We start from the raw sequence: 21,345 nt of genomic DNA on the forward strand, positions 1-21,345 counted from the left end.
AAAGTACCCTTCTTATTAACGGAAGTTGTTAAATGCCATGTGGATGACATATGGATGCTACATTGCATGCAATAGGATTCCATTGCCACGTAGACTAAATAAGTCATACTCAAAACTACTCCAACCGTCAAACTATTGGGTCAAAAATACCCTTCTAATTAACGGAAATTGTTAAATGTCATATGGATATATACACACACACACACACACATATTCTTGTTTTGGATTACTTGTGTAATGTTTAATGGACTTCCGTCAAGAGGCAATATTTGATTTATGGATTGTTCTTAAATTCATACATCAACATTAACATATTAGTCGGATTATAATATTTTATATTAATAGTAAGTAGATTAAATAACTCATATTTTAGAAACAAAAAATTATATCTAAATAATAAAATTTGTAAGCTAATTTATTTAAATAAATTTATTAGTATATATAAAATATAAAATTAAGAAAAATAAACAAAATGACTAAAAGGATTTGAAGGGTTATTTTTGTCTTTTCCTAGATTAGTCCCATGGTATTAGAGCTAATACCACCAAATGGAAGGTATTATTTATACACCCTCTAATACCATGTAGGTGTATAACTAATCCATGGATTGATTATACATAGACCCAAAATTCTTACAAACATAGTACTAAATAATATCACACATAATACTTAGACTATTTCTTCTAATACTCCCTACCAAACGACCCCTTATAGATACGAAATATATCCAAACACTCATATTTTTTCGCCCGCAACATCCATACACAATTACGAGATACATATTTCACCTCATTTAATACAACTCTTCACATAAGCAAAATAAAAAGACTTTTTTGCCGCCGCTTCGATTAATACTCAATTGCAACTCACTCTTGTTAGTGAAAGTTTAATTTTGAAACAAGTATGCTAGAGAACATGAAGAGTTTTCGCACTTGGTATTTACTGTTGGATTATAACATGAATGCAAGGTTGTGGTGGAGGTTTCCGAATCTTGAAGAACTCAACCTCAGCGTTAAAGATGTGCCTGCTTTTCCTTTGTATTTCATAGTTGAAGTTCAAAGTCACCTTATTTTTTTATCTTGTGGGTCCAGCGCGTGTTGATATTTTTTTTAAGCTATTACCACGTAGGCCTAAAATGGATAAAAAATTATTTATAAAATTAATTCAGAAAATACTTTGACCTTAGTATAGTATAAGTGTGTCTCTGAATTTCGAGCATAGGTTGGAGGTACTTATGCACATTCCCTTAAAAAAATATATACAAATTACAAAATAAATTAAATTTTTATGCCATGTTGACATGGACCCGACAGATAAAACAAAATTAAAGAAAACTCACATCTTAAATCCAATCCATCAACAATTTCATAATTGTCAAAATTATAAATTTGAAAATTTATAGATCTGCAATATTATTCTCAAATTTATTTAATTTGTGTGAAAAAAAATGATAAATTAACCTTCAAAGATCGATTTACATTTTTTGATTTTTGGTAATTAATAAATAGACCTTCAATCAAAATTCCATTTACATTTTTTTGGTGTTAAATAAACTGACCTTTAATAAAAGATCGATTGTAATTAAAACTTAAAAAGTATGTGGTTGTGTATAGGAACTTGATTTCTTTTTTAAAAAGAATCAATATATATATATAAAGGAGGATCATAGAGGAGCTGATGTGATATCTCTCTATGACCTCCATTTCAATTTTTTTTTCTCTTTTTTTTTTTCATTTCTTTTCATTAGATAATTTGTTTATTAATTAAAAAATTCATTCATATTTATTATTCTAATTATACCTAATAAGTTACAACAAAACCTCCATCTATTTACATTCCCTATTTAAATAATATGTCTCTTTAACTTATTTTTAATTATTCTTATGGTTTACACAAACTATAAATAACAACTATCTATGTTCAATGATTATTCTCATTTCTCATTCTTTCTTTTTATTAGTATAGTTTTTTCCTCTTTTACATTTTTTTTCTTCATCTTCTTCATCAATCATGTACTTAATAAGTTCACTTATGATCTTCATATTGATAAAGATCATAGGTATATTCTTCAAGATTCATCAAATTGATGTTTGCATTAGTTTGGTACAAGTTTATGAAAATGAATAAGGAATCATAATTATTTCAAGATTTCATCAAGAAGATGGTCATATTAGAAAAAAGTTTGAATTATTTCCAAATATTTTGAAGATTAATTCATTCATGTATTGTTTTGATTATATTTTTTTTATTAGATATATAATTTCATGTTATTCAACAAAAATTAAATTATGAAACTCCACTAATCAACACATTAGAAAGCTCAATTAACTTCTTCTTCCTCTTCCTCTTCCTCTTCCTCTTCCTCTTCTTCTTCTTATTTGTGAATGAATGAAGATGAAAAGTTATATAGTTTTATTTTTATGTAATTTTTTCGTCAAGTTCTAATTAGTATTTCAATTTTTGTCACAGTTGAAAAATATAATATTGCACATGATACATTTCTTATAGCTATTGCATATTGATGCCTCTAAAAAATATATGATATAGTTTATCATATTAAAAAATAATCATAGACTAAACAAAAAATAAATTAATCATTTTTAGTACTTTTAAAAAATTTAATGAATAAATAAATTATTTAATGAAAAAGAATGAAGAAAAAATTTCCTCTTAGTCACATTAATTATATTAAAACTAAAAAGTGTAATTCATTTTACTTCTCTTAATTATTGAAAATGAGATACATAAAAAAAAGTGATGTGACATCTATCTTCTCTTTTTTTGACCTTTTTTCTTATTTAAATTAATTGATTTTTTGTAAAAATAGTTTACTCAATTAATTAAAAATAATTTTTATTAATACAGAAACATTTACAACAAAAACTTTTCACATATTACTTTATTAGGAGTAAATAATAATCATCCATAACTCACATCTTTCTAATTTCCAATCCTAAATAGATTAATTTTTCACTTTCTTTTCCTTTTTTTTTTTGACCTTCTTCTGATTATAATTTCAGAATAATAATTTTGAAAAAATATTTTAAGTTACTTTCTCTTTATTATTTACTTACAACCAATATATCTATTTACATATAAAGTTAGAATGTTAGAAATAAATAAGATGATGTGGTACATTTCTATCACCTCCGATCACATTTATCTTTTCTCTAAATTATTTAGTATGTTTTTTATTTTTCTTCACCAGTGTGATATTGTAAAATATTTTTTCAAAATTTCCTCTTCAAATAATTACTTAATAGTATTATTCTGCATAATTGACATTTTTTTATATATGTAACTTTTATTTTTAATTGTAAATTAATAATATTCATGACTTCAAAACCTTTCATGTGAAAAATATAATATTGCACATGAGACATTTCTTATAGCTATTGCATATTGATTCCCCTAAAAAATATATGATGTAGTTTATCATATTAAAAAATAGTCATAGACTAAAAAAAATAATCATTTTTAGTACTTTTATAAAATTTAATGAATAAATAAATTATTTAATGAAAAGAATGAAGAAAAAATTTTCCCTTAGTCACATTGATTATATTAAAATTAAAAAGTGTAATTTATTTAACTTCTCTTAATTATTGAAAATGAGATACATAAAAAAAAGTGATGTGACATTTATCTTCTCTTTTTTTGACCTTTTTTCTAATTTAAATTAATTGATTTTTTGTAAAAGTAGTTTACTCAATTAATTAAAAATAATTTTTTATTAATACAAGAACATTAACAACAAAAACTTTTCACATACTACATTATTAGGAGTAAATAATAATCATCCATAACTCATATCTTTCTAATTTTCAATCCTAATAGATTAATTTTCCACTTTCTTTTCCTTTTTTTTTGACCTTCTTTTGATTATAATTTCAGAATAATAATTTTAAAAAAATATTTTAAGTTACTTTCTCTTTATTATTTACTTACAACCAATATATCTATTTACATATAAAGTTAGAATGTTAGAAATAAATAAGATGGATGTGGTACATTTCTATCACCTCCGATCACATTTACCTTTTCTCTAAATTATTTAGCATGTTTTTTATTTTTCTTCACCAGTGTGATATTGCAAAATATATTTTTAAAATTTCCTTTTCAAATAATTACTTAATAGTATTATTCTGCATAATTGATATTTTTTTTTATATGTGTAACTTTTATTTTTAATTGTTAATTAATAATATTCATGACTTTAAAATCTTTCATGTGGATAACCCCCTAAAGTAATTAATGTGCAAGTTATATAGTTTTTCTTATCTTACTTAGTTGCTACAAGTAACAATTTTAAAGAGATTTTCTATAGAGTTTTTGTATTTTATTAGTATTTTTAATTTTTTTTTATACATTATAAATTTATAAGTGTTTATCAACATTTTTGGTATATTGCAACTGTTGCTTTTTTTTTTTTTTGGTTCTGTAATAATAATTATTGTGTTGCTATTTTTTTTTAATATTGAATGTTTGCTTTTCATATTAGATTCATGTTAAATTAAAAAAAATTAAGTAGAGTATATTGTTAGTTGAATAATGCAAATATGATACTCCTATTGAATTGCTTATGTAGTGTTGACATGATTTCTCAATATACCGAAGATGATTTTCACCAAAATAAAAGTCAACCTTTTATTATTTTACAAGCAATAGATTCTAAAAGATGTAACTATTTTAGATAAAATAATATGATAAGCATGACTTGAAATTAGTTGTATATTTCCATTCGAGGAATTTCATTCACACACACACCTATATAGAGAGTAAATTTTTTTATTAATATTTTTTATTATGAACACTGTATAATTTAACTCCCTCCTAAAATATAATTTAGAATTTACTACAGCCGCATAAACATAAGAAAATTTCCATGAAATTATTTTTCTTTCTTTACATGTTTCTAAAGATAACTACCAAATAGATTATACGAAATCAACTATATTTAAAATACTAAAAGCATAGATAGTGAACAACAAGTTGAAAAATATAAGTTATTGGTTCAATGATAATAATATTTGACTCAAAATATTTAAACAAAAAAAACTATTCATATATCTAATGAGGTCCGCGCGAAGCACGGATATATTAACTAGTAATTAAATAAACCACATGTTATCTCTATTAAAAATTTTTGTAAAAGGAGATAAATAAACAAACCACACGGCGGAAAAAAAAAAGGCAGTGATTTTCTCCTCCATTTAACTTCCTTACTCGTCCAGCCAGTTATATCTATCAACAATGATTTTAATTAAATTTAGACTTAATTTCGGTATAATTGAATTCATGCAACTTTCTTAACGTGCAGTGATTAATTCATATTTATATTATATTACACCTAAAATTAAAATATTTTATCATGTTAATGAAAAAGGTGGTCGAGTAATTTTATAAGAATAGAATTTAAATTGAGTGATTATATAATAGAGAAATCAAATGACTTTATTAATAATTAACATAATTGAATAATAATTTGAGATATATGACCGCTAACATACTAAATCTTTTTCAGATCGAAAAAATGTGGGGTACAACGTAGATCCAGCTGTTGATTTGTAGTTTTAAATTTTGGTCAGACCTAAACTTAATTACTTCTTTTTATATCTAATCTATAGTTTTTCTCAGTTCCCATTTCTCTAAACTCAAAAGCATCAAATTAAGAAATATTGTGTCCTGTTCCCTGCTCTTAATAACCCAAGGTCAGATCTCTAAATTTTATTTTTATTTTTATTTTTCATACATTTTACTCTATTTTATTGACATCATTATTAGGTAATACCTTTTAATCAGATAATACTATAAACATTTCATCTTTCTACAATCATCTGATTTTTTTTTTCAATCTGGATCAACTCAAAGCTTCTCTCTTAAATAATTTCAAACTTGTTTCAAGTCTTTTGATATTTTATAAACTTGAAATGATTCACATTTTGCGATATATAGAATTTTAAATTTTGACTTCAAAGCTCTTATGTTGGTAGTAAATTTTAGTTGAAAATAAATGACAAAAACGAATTAAAAAATTAAGATTATACAAGAGAATAATAAAATAATAGAAAATAAACTTATATGTATAATAATGATTTAAACATGCGTATTGAGAGAATGAAAAAAGAAAGAGGGAGAAGATGAAAAGAATAAAGCGGCTGGTGGACTTGGGGTGGGATAAGGAAACAACAGATTTGAGCTTTAAAGAAATTGACTTGTTAATGAATCATTAATGAAGGTGTTTAAATTTAAGATAATTATTTAATATCATATTTAAGGAATTTGTGTATTTAATTAAATCTTTTAAAATATATGGTATAAATATTAGAAGTGATAATATTTGTAATTGTTTTAAACTAGAGATAAATAAAATATATATAATCAGAGGCGGATTTAGGATTTGCAGATTGGGGGTGTCATAACATTTAAGTAAGATAAAATGATCGCTTACTTTAATTTTGGGTTACAATTCGGATTATTGATTTTTTTATAAACAAATCGATCAAATATGCATGTTAGTAATATTTTCTTTTAGATATTTTGTGATTAGAGATAACTAAAGAATTCAATTTTCATTTCCTTTTTGGAATTAGATGTTGTTATGCGGAATTCGAGATAATACGAGAAAATATAAACGCTAAAAACAAGACAACAGATTTACGTGGTTCACCAATAAATTGGCTACGTCCACGGGAAGAGGGAGAGCAGTTTTATTAAGGAGAGGCAAGAACAGAATTGCAGAATAGGGTTTGCCATAGCGTCTATATATAGTGCTAAGCTATGCCCTAACAGGCTTGGGCCCAACATACAGAATTGACAGATAATTAAGGGCCCAATACAACAACATTGTATACCGTCGGGCCGGGGGCGTCTCCGCCCCCCCGGACCCCCAGGCCAGGGGGCGCGTCGCCCCCCTGGACCCCCCGACTCGCTGACCGGGCAGCGAGACCCCCGTCCTTTCTGTTTGTAACGGGTCCAATTCAAGGCATTCAACAGATGTCTTATTCGTTGAAATTTTGAGGAAAAAAGAAGATTTTTCACGTTAAAATTTGAGTTTGTATAAACCATCTAATAAATATTAACATAATATATTCATATTCCATTGGCTTTCTGTGTTGTTGAAGATATATAACAAGGAAAGAATGAAAATTATACTTTCAGACAAGTCATCTTACTCAACAAGAACGTCGGTGAAGATAGAAATAACCTTGATATTTAAAAAAACTCTAATAATAATATTCATCATTTTAAAAATATATTCTTAATAATATTTATTTGATGTTCATAATTCAAAGGGAAAATGTATAAGTACGCCCTCAATCTATGCCTGAAATCTCAGAGACACTTATACTATGCGAAGGTCCTATTATCACCTGAACTTATTTTATTAATAATTTCCTATCCCTTTTTGGCCTACGTGACATTAGTTTGAAAAAAAAATGTCAACACACGTTGCGCCCAAAAGATAGTGTCAGGTAGGTCAAAAAGGGATAGAAAATTATTTATAAAATAAGTTCAGGGGTATAGGACCTTAGTATAGTATAAGTGTCTTTCTGAAATTTTGGGCATAGGTTGAGGAGGTATTTGTTCATTATCCCTAATTCAAAACTCATTAATTGATAAAAATAAACACGTTACTATTAAGAGATAAACAATTAGTGCAAGAGAAAGTAAAAAAAAACTATAAGTTAATTATAAAAAAGGGTCATTTGAATCAATAAAGAATAGTTAATAAATAAGAATAAATGGACAAAGAAAAAATTAAGCCCTTTACACACTAATGAAAAAAAGAAAAGAAAAAGGAACAAGCATTTAAAAAAGACGGGGTTGGTATATATGTATATATATACAACGTTTTTTCCGAGATCACTGGGTGCCGTAGCACCCCTACCTCTCCACGTAGATCCGCCCCTGTATATAATATTGATGTATGTGTAGTTAGGTAGTTTTTCTTAAACAAAGGTGCAAATATTCTTTAATGAGATTCTAGCTCACTACGGCATAATCTACATAGACCCAACAATATCACTATTAACTTGTCCCATCTGGGATACAACAGCCCAACAACGTCGTATTTTCAAGTAACTGTGAATTAGTTGTAGAGTTCAAGACTCCACAAAAAGAATACCTTTCTTTATCATATAATTACCCTCTTTTATATAGTGAATATAGTTGAACACTTGGAATATTCTTCTTTGTTTCAACTATCTCTTTCATTAAACTAATTTTTTACAATATTTTTCCACACTTCTCATATTGTTTTCACAAAAGAAGAAACATCATTATTTATAGATGAAAAAGTCTTCCATATAACCAATGGGTAGAACGAGAGATTGTAGTGCGATAGATCTGACTTAAGTTATACGCAGGGCGACTCAACATAATTTGAAGTCTAAAATGAAATTTTACATAGAGGCCTAAAATTATGAAAAAATAAAAAAATATTTATAATTTTCTTTGTTCAACATTTTTCGGTCATTGATTCATATTTTTGACTTTATATTATTCTAACTATCAAAGATTTGAAGAAATGTAGTGTAGAAGGAATTAAAAAAGATAGGTAATGTGAGTGTTAACGAAGAAAATACGATATATATTTTTATTTTTTATTATAAATAATTAATTCTTTTATAAAAAATTAAATATAATTTTTTATTTATAAAAAAATTGAGCCCCAAAAAATTGAGTGCCTAAGGCATTGGCCAGTTACAAAACTAATAGGCATCTTGTACAACGATTTACTTTCTCTGTCCGGAATTGTTTGTCATGTTGCACTTTTCGAAAGTCAATGTAATGAATTTTTCAAGTTAAATTAGATCACATTAATTCGATATTTTTAACAAAAAAATTAGACATTCTAAAATTATATGAAAAGTACTATAAATTGCAATTTTGGCATATTAATGTGATGAAAAAAATACATTTTAAAATGTTAGTCAAATTTTTTATAATTTAACTTTAAAAATAGAAACCATAACAAACAATTCTGGACGGAGAGAGTATATCATTAACATATGCATTTGATATTTTATTTTAATAATAAAAGACATCGTAAACAATGGATTGAACCATTTTTCTGTCTCAATACTAAGAAAAACCAAAAACAAAATATAAAAACATCCAAGGGAAAGGGACTTTGTTTGAACTTGATAAACCAGTATATTCATTAATTTCATATAATTTGATGTTGAATATCTTATTAAATCCTCAACTTTACCTCTTTTCAAGCTTCGGTACAAACCCAGCAATGTGTTTGTTTGTAGAAGCTCATGCTGGATTCTTGTAACATCAAATGCATTTCACTGGAAAAGAAAATATGACGAATGGCCAATTTTGGTGATAACAGATTATATGTTAAAGGTGACAAAACAATTAACTCAAGCCATGGATGTTGTTGAGACTTGTGGAAAAGGAACTCTTTCTTCTGGAGAGCCTTCAAACAAACCTAGTACTGCATCAATCTATGATGATGATGAAGTTGTGGGCTTTGAGAAAGATGCACAAATTATAATGATGAAATTGATACGAGGAACAAAGGAGCGGGATGTTATCTCCATCTATGGAATGCCTGGACTCGGTAAAACAACTTTGGCAAGGAAGGTGTACAACAATCCCTCTATTGTTAATTACTTTAATGTTAAAGCATGGTGTGCTGTGTCCCAAGCATATAATAGGAGGACATTATTGGTTGAGATTTTCAAACAAGCTACAGACGATAAGATCAAAATCAAAGAGGACGATGATGTAGCTGACATGTTGCGCAGGGTTCTAATTGGCAAGAGATACCTCATCGTACTAGATGACATTTGGGATGTCGAGGCATGGGAAGATTTGGGAATATGTTTCCCTCAAGGTAAATATGGAAGCAGAGTAATGGTCACAACACGAATTGAACAAGTGACTAAGCATCTTCAGCACCACAGTGATCCTTATTCTCTTAGCTTTCTAACGTCCGAAGAGAGTTGGGAATTATTGGAGAAGAAGGTATTTCGAGGAGAGAGTTGTCCCCCGGATCTACTGGAAGCAGGGTTACAAGTTGCCCTACACTGTAAGGGATTGCCTCTTGCGGTTGTCCTGATTGCTGGAATTATTGCAAAAATGGAAAGGGAGGCATCCTTGTGGGTCGAGGTTGCAAATGACTTAAGTTCTTTTGCTTTAGGAGAGCAGAGTATGAAGGTAATACAATCAAGTTACGACCATTTAGATGACCACTTAAAGCCTTGCCTTCTTTACATGGCATTGTTTCCAGAAGACCATAAGATCCCAGTGGATAATCTGCTCAAGTTGTGGATGGCTGAAGAGTTTGTATTGAATGTCGAAACAGAGAACATGGAGGAAGCATCTCGAAATTGCTTGTGTGATTTGCTTAACAGAAGTCTAGTAATGGTGTCCGGAAGGAACCATAATCGTGATGCAGAATACTGCTCACTTCATGATGTAGTGCGTGAGTTCTGCTTGAGAAAACTCACAGAAGACAAGTATATGCAGCTCATAGTGCCATACAATCCATATCAACATTTGCATTCTACAGAGTCACGGTTATGCCTTTATATTCATGATGATTTTGTTAAACAAATACATCATCCCGACTACCAGCTTGATAAGATTCCAATGCTGGATTTCAAGGAAGCAAATTCTCTGGAGTTCATTGCTCATCCAAAACTCAATACATGGAATAACCAATATTGGAAATCTTTAAATTTGATTGTTAATTTAAGATTTGTTCGGGCGTTGCATTTGATGGATGTCTCGTTGCCAGATTCATGGGCTACTGCAATTCAATCACTAACTGAGTTGAGGTACCTTGCAATTTATGTCAGACAGTTTGAATTTGAGTGGCTATCACACCTACACAATCTCCAAACTCTGCAGATCAAGTTAATAAATTATATGAGTAAACGCCTTAGGGCTGCTACTTTATGGGCAATGAAGAAGCTAAGGCATGTGAATATATACTGTTTTCAGGTGGTATGGGAAGACATTAATGACGAAGGAGGTTTTAAAACAAGTATGCTAGAGAACATGAAGACTTTTCGCACTTGCAGTATACGGTTGGATAATATGAATGCAACGTGGTGGTGGAGGTTTCCGAACCTTGAAGAACTCGGCCTACGGGTTGAAGGTGAACCTAAGTTTCCTTTGTTTCCGATACCAGAAGTTCATACTCCCCTACATTATTAAAGAACGACCTCAATTCAGTTGGATGGGAGAGGTATTTTGTGTTCCCTTCTAATATTAGGCATTTGTACCTTAGCGGCTGTTTGTTGACGGAAGAAATGGGTTTAAACATTGCAAGATTGAAGAAGCTTGAGAGTCTCAAATTACTTTTCGGATCTACTTCTATGAGATCATATTGTTGGGATGTCACAAATGTGGAGTTTCCTGCACTCAAATACTTGGGATTATTCATAATGAAGATAGAAGAATGGAAAGCTTCAGAGGAATCGTTTCCTGTGCTTGAGAAGCTTGTTATAAGTAATTGTTACAATTTCAAGGAGATCCCCCCAAGCTTTGCGGATATTCCAACACTAAAACTTATTCAACTGATTGGCTGCAAGGAGTCTGTAGGGGTTTCAGCTATGAATATCAAAAGAGAGATTGAAGAAAACACAGGATGTGACAGTCTCCATGTTGTAGTTGTAAAACCAAAATAAATGTATTTAATTAAAAGCAATTCAAAGTTGTTTTTACTTCTGTATTGTCACATTATTATATGTTTTTCTTATTAGGGAAACTTTTTAACTTGGAAGCTGAGATTGCAATTCAATTTGGATGTTTTTGAGAGGTCAAAACTGCTTTATTTCAAAATGTGAGATGTTTGGTTATGCTTTTGAGAAAAAATATGTAAATACTTTTGGAGCAGCAGAAACTGTTTTCACAGTTTAAGATAATTCATGACTCATTCCATGTTTCATTTTCAAACATTTATCTTAAGTTGACTATTATTTTAAATTATTGCTTAAAAACCAAGTCTTATAATGCTGCTGTAAGGATAAATTTGTGAAAGTGCTTACTTATTTGATTCGTAAAACTTCTGCTCACCTTCACCTATTCTGCCTCCTCCTCTGAAAATCATCTTCCGAGAAAATGATCAAAATGGTCCTAAATATATTGCGTAGTTGATTTACTAGGCCCTTAACAGAGGCAAACCTAGGATTTAAAAACGAAATGGCACACTAGAGGCCGATGTGGGCTAGTCGAAGCATCACTATAACATCTTGGGAAAATGTTTTTCAAACAAGTATAAAATTGAAGGTATTGAAATAAATATAAATGTGTAACATAGTTCAAATGCATGTATGGTTGGATGACAATGACTTTTGAGCGTACACTTTGAGGTTTCTAGTTCAAATTTGGAAAAAATAACAACATGAAAACGCAACAATCAAGAATCGAACTTAATACACTTTGCTTTTGAAGAAGTGCAGTGATCAGTGTTGGACCAACGCACCAACTCAACTAACGTATTTATGGGTGCATAATTGGTTATGATCCTTATTTATTTGTATACATATATATATATACATAATTTTTTCAAAGTTAACAGGTGCACGTGCACTTCCTTTCTTAAACACGAGTCCGCCTCTCGTCCTTGATGTATAATTCGCTCTGAAATAATCCTTAATGAATGTAAAAGAAATGAGTGTTTTTAGGTCCACAACCTAAAACACATTAAGGACTAGTTTGCTTGGGGGTTATACATAAAAAAAAAAAATAATAATCAAATTCTTGATGTATTAAGGTCGATTGACAAATATATGGTACATAAACTAGTAATTAAAAAGCTGACTTTATACTAGTTAAGAAAAATACATTAACATAAGTTGCTCCTTCACCCTCTAAATAGGCATACTACGCTGTTCAACTAATACTGATGTAGAAAAAAAGCTAAACTAAATATGAACCACCGTACGTACATACAACTGTTGATAATTGGGAGTTTTATATTAAGTCATGTTGGAATTCCTCAACAAAAGATTACAAAGCTATGTAACCTAAGGAATCATAAACTCTGATTTCTAGAGGAATTATAAACTCTAATTCCTAGCCAAGAAATTATAAACTCTAATTTCTAGCTATTCAAAGACACAAAACCCTCGGTTTTATATTTTCTAATGTTCTTCAAGTTCTACAACTTGTCGAACAACTCCTACTCACAAAACTCAGATTGTAAACAAGACTTTTGAATACAATATTATAATTTTTCCTCACAAATTGCAACACTCCCAATAAATCTCAAAACTCTTTCAAACCTCTTGATCGTATTTTGATATTCTCTCTATGTAAGTGCGCAATTTTTTCTGATGCAAATAGCTCCCTATTTATAGATCAAAACATCAACAACTCCTTGTATAATTCAACTTGTATTTGCCTTCTCCAAATCGTTGTTGATTTCTACTTGGACTCCTTTTCTAAAGAATTTCCTTAAATAAATAAGAAAGCACAATTTCCTTAAATAAATAAGAAAACACAATTTCCTTAAATAGGAACTAGTTTTCCTTCTTTCACTTGGCTTTGAACTCCTTTATAAAAGGAAACTTTTTGTACTAGTTGCTTGTCGAAAAAAAAATAATTTCACAACTTTATAACTTCTAATTCACGTGGTTGACGTTCTCCTTATCCAAGTCGGATTCGTTTTGTAAGGAACACGTCTGTACAACCTGTTTCTTTCATCTGTTTCTGTATTTGTCAATTATCAAAATCTTTATCATTCTAACAAATTTCCCCTTTTTGATGATGACAATTATGCATTTCGAACTCAGCAAATAAGACATACATCTTCCTTCTTTTGCCATGTTACTACTACAACTCCTTAGCTTTGCCATACTTCAAAACAACGACACTTTAACAAATTCCCCCTTTTTGACTATGACAAATTCTATCTGCTTGCATTGAATAGGTACACATAACTCATATGCAGTTGCTTCCCCCTTTTGACATTAGACAAAAATAAAACTGTGAAGGCATACACTATAGTAAGAGAAACAAATTCTATACTCATGGTCACTAGGGCTATCACCTACACATCACTTAAAAATCAAGAACTCAGTTAGCTATAGCACAACATTTGCACAAACATATGAGATAGACATGAATCTGAAACTTAAACCCAACATAAGCATTGATCAAAAAGCATATACACCAAAAATGTAATCAAAATTAAAGATAGAATCAAGAAATTGTGGTGAGAAAAAATTTGGAAGTCAAAGGCTAGAGTGACTAGGTAATACCAAAAGATGAGAGAATTAATAAAAGTCATTTTTCAGCAACAAAGAATTCTTTTGGATTAACAAAATTAGCAGCCTTATCAATTTCAAAGTTAACCTTGGTCTATGCACGCTCAATTCCTTTTTTTTAATCACTTCTAAGGAACTTGTTCAATCAATCATGTTCCTTCTGCAGAAACAATTGTTCACTCATCTTTAATTTCAATAGAGTCAGCAAGAGGAACAAATTTTCTTGAATATCACTTGTAAAGAAATATATTCTCTTAATCTGTTCCCTGGACGTGTACTATCAGGCGCAGCACCAACTATAATTTTTTTATATCAATCCGAAATCCCAGTTTATATGGTTCCCAATAGAAGAACTAGGTTCGACAAATGGATCTCTCATCGATTCCACCTTATTAGATGCACCCAAGTTGAGTTTAACAAGTGAACTTAGTTCAAGTATAGGGTCTCCAAAATATTCCCCCTCACAATGTAAATCCTCCAAGACTTTACTCAATACAAAAGATTCCCCCTAAGAACCAACACACTCTACTTTCTTAATCTATATTTATAAGGCACCAAAGTAGAGGTGTCCTCCATCAAATTCATCTCAACCATAGACTATCACATTGGGGTAAGACTTTTTAAGAAGATATTTGTTTTGGTAGTATTTAGGGCATGAATATCTTTTGTGACAAGTGGTTCAAGTGCATTGACTTTATATTTAATCATGAATAATTGTAGTGCACATACCTTAGATCTCTGGATAATGCTGAATTTTGCTTCAATTTTACTAAGTCTCTCTCCTGTGCTAGATGCAAATACAATGTTATAGTGCATGAGTAGCATGACTTTAAAAGTGGTATAAAGACATACAACTTAATGTACAAAACTGAGCATAGAATTCAAGATTAGAGGGCAGTATGCGCAATGTTGATTAGCCATTTAGAGATACTCATGTGACCTTAATCATCCCCAAGTTTCAAATTTTTCTTTTTGAAAGTGTTTTCCTTGGCTGATCATATTTTTGATTGATTGATCATCTGAGTGTGCATAACTGTTAGATACTGCACATGCTTCTTTCAGTCTTTTCCCTTTTTTTTCAATCCTTTTTTTTTCATTCAATGTTATTCATCCATTCCTGTTTTCTTTTTTTTCAAGCGAGAGGAATTTCTCTAGTTTCAATCATTCATCTGAAGCAACATGTTCAATTGGTGAATGTTGCCTGCTTCCTCTCACTTTTCTTGCAAATTCAAAGGTTAGACTTAGGAACCCAGACTAGCTTGGGTCCTTTGTTTTGATCAAAAGGATAAATAAGATCTCTACGAGCCCATTTGTGCAGACTGTTTTTAGGAATATACCTGTTCCTCTGAACAGTTTCATAAGTTCCTTTTGTTTTATTTTCTCCAGTAGCTTCGTATTTATGACAATATTGTTTAGGGTGACCTGAGTTACCACAAATAATACAAAACATAGGATTCCCATTTATGGGATGTTCATACCCTATTTCAGTTTTAATGTTCCTATTATTGTTACCTAGATGTATTACAATCATGGAGGATTTTGTCCACTTATTTGCTCTTTCCAGATCTCTCATCCTAGTCAATTCAAGATTTATTCTCCTAGAGTTTTCCTTTTCTAGTTTTAAGTTATTTTTGAGTTTGTCGACCTCAAGTTTTTGGTCAGACAGTTCACCCTCTTTTTCTTTACCAAGAACTTTTAGTTTTAGATTCTCTGTTCTTAGTTCCAGATTGTGAGATTCAAGTTGCTCGATTTTCCCTTGAAGGTCATGTGTGTTCTTATTAAGATCAATGTGCTCAAACTTTAAGCTAGACAGGGAAGCAAGTAGTTGACTCTTGGTGTTAACAAGTTCTTGAATTGTGTCTATGGAAGCAAGCAATAGGAATGAAAACTTTTTCTTAGAGAACTTTACTAGTTTATCATTTAGGTTTAGAAAATTTACCTCAGTTTCTTCAGAGTCTGATTCATGTTCAGCATCTGATTCTTCTATCACCATCAAAGCAATGTCCTCATCATCTTCTTCATACATGTCCGATGAAGCTCTTCCCCAAGCTGCATACATTTCTTGTTCTTTTTCTTTGTTTTTTCTTTTTATTAAAGAGTTCCTTCTTTTTCAGCTTTTTCCTTTTTCCATTCTAATATCCACATTGGGCAATCCTTGATCTGATGATTTGTCGTACCTCACTTGAAGCAGCCTCGACTTTGTGGTCTCTCAAGATTTCTTTCTTTTTGGGGTGGTGATTTCTTGTTAGCGTTTAATCCCCCTTTTTAGAGTTTCTTGAAGTTCTTACTTATTAGAGCAAGATCATCATCATCTATGTCAGATTCATCACTTTCAGTTGCTTTAAATACAAGATTTTTCTCTTTATTTCCTTCACCTCTTTTGTCAACATTCATCTCGTAAGTTTTGAGCTTTCCAACTAATTCATCCAGAGTCATATTGGTTAGATCTTTGGCTTCTCTAATTGCAGTGACTTTTATTTCCCAAGACCTAGGTAGAGTTCTAAGTACTTTGTCAACCTGTTCCTCAGTGGTGTATACTTTGCCCAAGGATATTAGTTCGTTTACCACAGTGGTGAATCTAGTAATCATATCTTGAAGAGATTCTTCGGACTTCATCTTAAAGGCTTCACATTCAGAACAAATTCTGGTAATTCTGAATTTACGCACTTGAGTTGTACCTTCGTGAGCATTTTGTAAAGTGTCCCATATTTGTTTTGCAGAGGTACAACTAGAGATGCGGTTAAACTCATCAAGCCCTAGTCCACATACGAGAATGCACTTAGCTTTTGCATTCTTCCCTAGAATCTTGTAGTCAGCTTCTCCGTATTTTTCTGTAGGTTTAGGTACCTTATTCCCTTCACTATCAGTAATAGTAGGAATTAACGGTCCATTAGTAATTCTAACCCATAGTTCGTAATCTCAGCTTGAATGAAGTCTTCCATCCTCGTCTTCCACCAAGAGTAGTATTCTCCATTAAATAATGGTGGTCTGTTGATGTGTTGCCCTTGACCATGCCTAAGAGGAGGTGCAGAATTCATAATTATCTTATCTAGAGTTATTGAACTCTTCAAAGATAACCTGCTCTGATACCAATTGTTGGAATTCTACCCTCTTGAATTCTTCACAGAAACACGTACAGACAACGTGTTTCTATTTGTTTGAAACTTAATGATAATCAATTCGAACAAGTCAGACCTAAACTTAATTATTTGTATACCTTCTTAACGTGTATGACTAATTATTAACATGTCATGCACTGAGTTATTTGTTTATACTCATTTATATTTCCACAACATGTCATGTAGTTTTACTATATATTTATAGTATCACTCTTCATTCTTCAATATATCTCCATCAATTTATGATGATGATGAAGTTGTGGGATTTGAGAAAGATGAAGAAATTATAATGATGAAATTGACACGAGGAACAAAGGAGCTGGATGTTATCTCCATCTATGGAATGCCTGGACTTGGTAAAACAACTTTGGCAAGAATGGTGTACAACAATCCCTATATTGTTAATTACTTTGATGTTAAAACATGGTGTGATGTGTCACAAGCATATAATAGGAAGAAGTTGTTGGCAGAGATTTTTAACCAAACAACACGTAGAGAAATGGATGAAGATGATGACATAGCTGATTTGTTGCGCAAGAGTCTAGAGGAAGAAGATATCTCATTGTATTAGATGACATTTGAGATGTCGAGGCATGGGAAGATTTAGGACCATGTTTCCCTCAAGGTAAATGTGGAAGCAAAGTAATGGTCAGTCACAACACGAATTGAACAAGTGGCTAAGCATCTTTACCACCACAGTGATCCTTATTCTTTTAACCTTCTAACATCCGCACAGAGTTGAAAATTATTGGAGAATAAGTTATTTCGAGGAGAGAGATGTCCCCTGGATCTACTGGAAGCAGGTCCGCGAGTTGCCCAACACTGTAAGGTATTGGCTCTTATGGTTGTCCTTGTTGCTGGATTTATTGCCAAAATGGAAAGGAAGCTCGAGGTTGCGAATGATTTAAGTTCCCTGTTTTAGGAGAGCAGAGTATGAAGGTAATACAATCAAGTTATGAACATTTAGAAGACCATTTAAAGCCTTGCCTTCTTTACATGGCATTGTTTCTAGAGGACCATAAGATTCTAGTGGACGATCTGCTGAAGCTGTGGATGGCTGAAGTGTTTGTATTGAATGCTGAAACAGCGAACATGGAGGAAGCATCTCATAATTGCTTGAGAGATTTGCTTAATAGAAGCCTTGTAATGGTCTCTGGGATGAGAATTAATGAGTTAATAACTTTGATGGTCACTCAACTATCAATTGTTTTTCATAGAAAGTCACTCAACTTTCAATTTTAACTCAAAAGTCACTCAATAATGATTTCTTTGCATAGAAAGTCACTCAACTTTCATTTTCAACTTAAAAGTCACTCAACTATGACTTCTTTGCACAAAAAGTCACTCAACCTATTTAATTATTTTTTCATTAAAATTTAGTGACATGAATTTTAATTATTAACATAAATTTTATGAATCAAATATATATCCAATTTTAATGAAAATAACAATTAAATAGGTTGAGTGACTTTCTGTGCAAAGAAGTCATAGTTGAGTGACTTTTGAGTGAAAATGAAAGTTGAGTGACTTTATGTGCAAGGAAGTTGTAATTGAGTGACATTTGAGTTGAAAATGGAAGTTGAGTGCCTTTCTGTGAAAACAATTGATTGTTGAGTGAACATCAAAGTTATTGACTCGAGAATTAATCGTGATGGAGAATACTGTTCACTTCCTGATGTAGTGCGTGAGTTCTGCTTGAGAAAACTAATTAACAGAAGACAATTATATGCATTCCATGGAATCACGGTTATGCATTGATGATCTTATTAAACAATTAGATCATTCCGACAACCTTTACAGCTATAACCAATTATGTATCTGATGGAGGAAATTCTGCTTGGGACTAGGTCCCTGCATTTTTGAGATACCGAAACATACAATCTTGTCCGCTCTTCCTATTGGTGTAGGCAATGCATTTTTCACCTACCACCTGACATGACAACTTTTATAGTTGTACCCCATTTGTATCTGGACGAGAGCACTCTGCCAGGGACCAGGTCCCCGTATTTGTGAGGATCATCAAAACACCTAGAATATAACAATCGTGATGTAGAATACTGTTCACTTCATGATGTATGTAGTGCGTGAGTTCTGCTTGAGAAAACTTACAGAAGACAATTATATACCGGTCTTGCATTCCATGGAATCATGGTTATGCATTTATATTCATGATGATCTTATTAAACAATTAGATGATTCCGACTACCAACTGGATAAGATTCCGATGCTCGATATCAAGGAAACAAACTCTCTGGAGTTCATTGCTTATCCAAAACTCAATAGATGGAATAACCTATATTCAAATCCTTTACATTTAGTAGTTAAATTAAGATCGGTTTGAGCATTGCATTTGATGGATGTGGAATTGCCTAATTAATACATGGGCTACAAGAATGCGATTGCTAACTAAGTTGAGGTACCTTGCACTTTCTGTGGAACGTACATTTTGAATTGGAGTGGATAACACACCTACACCATCTCCAAACTCTACAGCTCCGGTCCAATGAGAAATTACACCGAAGGGCTGCTACTTTATGGGAAATGACGAAGCTAAGGCATGTGAATATAGACTGTTTTTCGGTGGTATGGGAAGACGATGATGATGACAAAGGAAGTTTTGAAGAATGTTCAACAACTATGCTAGAGCACATGAAGACTTTTCACACTTGCCATATATTGTTGGATAATATGAATCAGGTAAGAGTTAATGTTTCAATTAATTTTGAAATAAAATTCATCCGTTAAAAGTTTTTAATAAAATAATGAATGTAAGTTGTGTAACATTCTTTTTTTTTTTAATTCTACGTTAAGGGTTTTTTGAAAGATAAGTTTTTCTTTTAATTCATGAACCTGTAATAAATGCAATTTAATTAAAGTCTTTTTCTTCCAAAAGCTTTTGTTCTATAAATGAAGTTTCTTTTGGTTGAAAAGATATAGCACTCAAGAAAGACTACTTTTCCTTGAAAAAACACTTGTGAGACATTAATCAAAAGGTGAAATTACCAATTGAAGAATAGAAGAGCAACATTCTTGAATGTTACTTGTGTTGTGGCTTAGTTGAATCCCAAAAATAGAGTTGTTATTTATTTTTCCGTTGTTCATGGGAGAGACTCCAACTATCTTCAAGCAACTTATTAACGTGCCTCTAAGCCAACCAAATTTTATTTTGAATTCCTTGTATTTTTAACATACTTGAAGAAAACACATGAAGTGGCAGTCTTCAAGTTGTTAAATTGAAGGACTAATAAAGCTGATAGAGGAAAAACACCTCTTTAATTTCTTCCATTTCATATATATGGAGAAAACTGTTCTCTTGTAATGCTCATGAATTTGTTAAACTGCTTATTTGAATTTGAAAGGCCTAAATTACTCAACCACAACTTTATCAAAGTTGGACTTTTTCAGAATTTAATTTATAGTAAAACAGATGAGAATTTTAGGAGTGAAACAAAAATAACTGAAAAAATATGTTATTGCTCTATTGTTATTGGATTATTGGGTTAATAGTTATTTAATAGTTTTATAAATATTATTGGGTAATCGGTTCGATATTGATTTTTTAATATTGGATCAATCAATAACTCATTAAGAATTATAATAATTTATTATTTTAATTTTTAATCATACATAAATATAAATAAAAAATATTAATACAATTACTATATTAAAACTATAAGGACCCTACACAATTAACATTACTTAACTCTGACCTCCGCATTTACTCTTTAGGATTTAAACTATTTTCATTTTTATTGTTGCAATTTTGCGTGATTTGCTTGTTTTGATATATGTCTGTATCGCGTCAAAATTATTGGACAAGTCATATATTTATTTTGAAAATATTTTCCTATTGGTTAAATTGAGAATCAAATCGTTAAAAACCAGAATCAATAAATTAAAATCGATAACAAATATCTTATCAGTTTGACTATCTAGCGCATTTAAAAAATTGAAAACCGATAATACTTAAAATTGAACCGAACATACAC

General features: G+C 30.8%; 1 pseudogene; it reads left to right on the plus strand.

Annotated features, from left to right (window-relative positions):
• Positions 1–9,296: 9,296 nt before the first annotated feature.
• On the plus strand, positions 9,297–11,654 carry LOC107022801 (annotated as a pseudogene).
• Positions 11,655–21,345: the final 9,691 nt, after the last annotated feature.

This window comes from Solanum pennellii, chromosome 6, assembly GCF_001406875.1.
Source record: "Solanum pennellii chromosome 6, SPENNV200".
Lineage (NCBI taxonomy): Eukaryota > Viridiplantae > Streptophyta > Magnoliopsida > Solanales > Solanaceae > Solanum > Solanum pennellii.